Genomic DNA, 3,740 nt, shown 5'->3' on the forward strand with positions numbered 1-3,740 from the left:
AAGACATACTGGGATTCAGGGACTTGGTCTAACTGAAGACATACTGGTATTCAGGGACTTGGTCTAACTGAAGACATTCTGGGATTCAGGGACTTGATCTAACTGAAGACATACTGGGGTTCAGGGACTTGGTCTAACTGAAGACATACTCTAGTGTCCACATGGCACGAATGAGACTACGTCATCGTTACAGTTTGCTGATTAGAGACGTCCAGGATTTCAAACCATCTCAAAAACAACCAGATCACAACAAGAGAAAGAAATGTTTGGATTTTTGATGACCAAAAAAACGATTTCACTCATTCACACTCAGCGATGTGGGCAAAGGAAACAAGAGGAGCTCTTTTTTTAAGGCTTAAGGATGGCTCACTCTTTTTCCCAGCCTCACTTCAGCCTTTTGACAGGCACAGCAGGTGGCCTCAAAAGCATGAATGGATTCGGAAGGAAGTCCTCTTCTCACCCACCCCCGTCCCCCTTCTACTGGTCCCCACCACTCAGAGTGATGGGCAGTGATGGCAGGCCGCCCTGACGATAAGATCTGAGTAGTGCTGCATACTGTGTCATGCCTCTGTAATGGTTTCCATAGCGAGTCAGTAAATGTAGCTTCTGTTTGCCATGACCCATCTTAAAACGGCAAAGATTTATTTTAGTTGCTCACATGAACTTTCTGCAGTGATTGATGGTGTTTTTGAAGGTATTTTTTAGGAAAAGCTAAGTCTTGTTTTTAAAGAAGTACAACAAAAGCATGCTGTCCGATTTTCATATGAATGTGCGTACATCTGAAGCTGGGTGATTCAATATAGATTCATCCAGGCTAGCCTGTGCTACTTAAATTTTTCTTTCTCATTTTCCACAGTGGTGAGAACAAGAAGTGCGTTGTTGTCACCTGCTAGATCAACAACACTGATTTTTCTTTTTTTTTTTTTTGTCAAGAGTAAACAATGAATTTTATTTGCATTATAAGTACCGTAGTTTAATGAGATCCGATCAGTCTCGAGGCACAGTTTGATGGCACATGTGCACAATGAAAACATGCCACTGTGAGAGCGCATGTCAGTGTCAGGAGTAAAAAGATTTGGTTTTGTTGCTGCATTTGGAACTGGAAATATTCTAGAGCGATGCCCGAATTAGACAAAATGAAAAATCCTACAGTACAAACCAGCTGTGATTCAGGATTCATCATTGTTTATTTATTATGCACACATTATAATTGAGACATTGAGATTTTTTTTGCTGGACTATATACAGTACAACAACTGAGTCTCTTTTACTCATGTTACCTCCTTCCCCTAGTTTTCTAGAGTTGGTCCTACATTTGAAGTCCTGAATGGGTAGTTGGTTAAAAAAGGGACACTCCTTTAAGAAGCCTTTAATGGTTGCTAGCTAATTTTATGTAAACGGACAGAACTGTGTTTTGATATATATATATATATAACTGAGAGATTACTTACAATAAGGAGTTTCTTTACTAGTACATCCTTCATTTGAAATGTGTCCTTTTAAAATTGTCATTTTGAAGGGCCAGGTACGCCAACTATTTTATCCTCTCCCCTACATCAAAAACAACAATGGGACACTCGTCTTATAATGACTGTTCAAAATGTGGTTATGGTTTGTGGAATGAAGTAAAATGAGACAATAAACTAGAACTTTTTTTTTACTTTTAACTGGTTGTGTAGCTTTTAGTTGCTCCCAGAATTCCTCTTACCATTTCCCAGATTGCTTTTTTTCCCCCTCCCACAAATCATCTTCTGAAAGGTGTCAGATCTTTGAACTCAACTGAAATTATATCACTTTAGCATAAAAGGAAGTTTTTTTTTTTTGTTAAGTTGCCTGAAATATTTTGTTATTAAAGTACCAGTAGTATTTTAAGGCAAAGCTCAAAATAGAGGATGTTGATTAAATGTTGATGCATCACAGTTACTGAAAAGCTTTCCGCTCGCAGTGGTGCCCTATTGTTCCCCAATCCTGTGGGAAGCAACAGTCTGTGTCTCTTTAATCTGACACGGCATCACTGGCTGTCTGGCACACAGCTTCACGTCACGTGGCGTTGGATGGATCCAGCCTTCATGTCACCAAAGTAACAGTAGCTTGTGTATTCTTATTTGGCCTTTGAACAAATGTCTCCATAAATGTTGGATGTCCAGTGTATTGTTTACATTTTTTGACTTGTTAGACTGGAGATACATTTTAGATTCATTTTGTCAGTTATTCTAACATTTGAGTTGTCTAAACATCTGAACTGTTGGTCTTTATTCATCTGTATTTCTTCATAAACTGACCTGAAGTCAGTGCAGTCACAATCTGAGCTTTAAAAAAAAAAAGCATAGCATCATAGCCTACCTGAAAGAGTTTAAGTGTAATTCATAGTCCTAAATTCGCAACTGCAAGACCTGTATTGCAGAAATATTGTCAGTTACATAGTTGGATAGTTTGTGCATGCCGTCACCAAAAACCATGTTGAAGTCTCAGGCCTTTCATGTGGGTGAGGTAAGTTCTTCAAGGAGAACCAGAAAATAATCTGTCTGCAGTAAAATATAAATGTCTTGACCATTAAGAGGAAGCAAAGACCTTTTTTACTGTGGGGACTAAACTGGAAGACGTTCATTTTTTTAGATTTTACCAAGTAAATTTGGTACTTGTTTGCACAACATTTTATATATACCAGTATATATCGGCGTCTAGAATTTGGAAATTGTAAAAAATAAAATGAACCTTTTCGAAAATGCATTTTCAAGTTGCCTATAAAAAAACAATTTTGATTTTGTTGTTATATTCCTTCATCATTTAGTTTTTTCCCCTCAGGTGTCCTGTTGGGGTTGAAAATGAAACATGGCCGTTAAACCAGTTTTCGCGCTCCACAATGTTTGGACTCGTCCAGGCTTGTGATCGGCTCGTTATGCTCACAGAAGTGAATCATCTCTGTACGAAACTGTACACATGTATGTAAATAATTTCTAACCATAATAGAAAGTTGGGGAGAGACCTATTGTTGACTTTAGAGAGCAGCGATTAAGAGTTAAGTTTGTCTTGCTCAACTTTACCACGCTCTACTACTCTGCCGATATGCATTGGCTAAATTTTTTTAACCTTTGTCAACTCCAAGAATCTACGTAAACGGCTACTATTAAACCAGTTTTAACACTTGACATGCTTTATTTTATGTCCTCCACTATTCGCCATATAGTTATCAAGTGTGTTACAAAAGAATAAATTAAACAAAGAAACACCCTTCCCTGTTACTGTTTAAACTGTCAGTCACACAAAAAATTCATTTCAGTGAGGAAGACGGAGATAACGTTACTAATCTAACAAGGTTAATTCGAGTCCTCTGGACGTATTCTTGTTGAAAAGTTTCGTCTTTTATCCAGAAGACTTCTTCAGTCTGAGGAGCTGCAATATACTGTTTTGTAAATGGCGCCTAAGACCTTAATTGCAGCTCCTCAGACTGAAGAAGTCTTCTGGATAAAAGACGAAACGTTTCAACAAAGATGAAACCATCCAGAGGACTCAGCTTAACCTTGTTAGATTTATATATATATATTTACCTCTGTTAGATTTATTGTTCTGGATAAAGTTTTACAAGGCAATAACAGTGTTTCCCCTATATTTATACAAGCGGGGCGCCCCACCCCATCAACAGAACCGAGCGTCCTGTCTACTGAGCCCCACCCCCCCACCACCACTACCTGTCAGCACTGACGTAATGCTAATCTTGCGGCTCACAAGACAGGTGCGCT

General features: G+C 38.5%; 1 protein-coding gene across 1 annotated transcript in view; it reads left to right on the forward strand.

The window, feature by feature from the left end:
* The window catches only part of yes1 (YES proto-oncogene 1, Src family tyrosine kinase), a 30,597-nt gene that overhangs the window by 1,137 nt on the left and 25,720 nt on the right, over positions 1 to 3,740 (forward strand). The gene's annotated exons all lie outside the window — the stretch shown is intronic.

The sequence above is a fragment of the Nematolebias whitei genome, chromosome 9, assembly GCF_014905685.2.
Source record: "Nematolebias whitei isolate Nwh7 chromosome 9, NemWhi1, whole genome shotgun sequence".
NCBI classification, from domain to species: domain Eukaryota; kingdom Metazoa; phylum Chordata; class Actinopteri; order Cyprinodontiformes; family Rivulidae; genus Nematolebias; species Nematolebias whitei.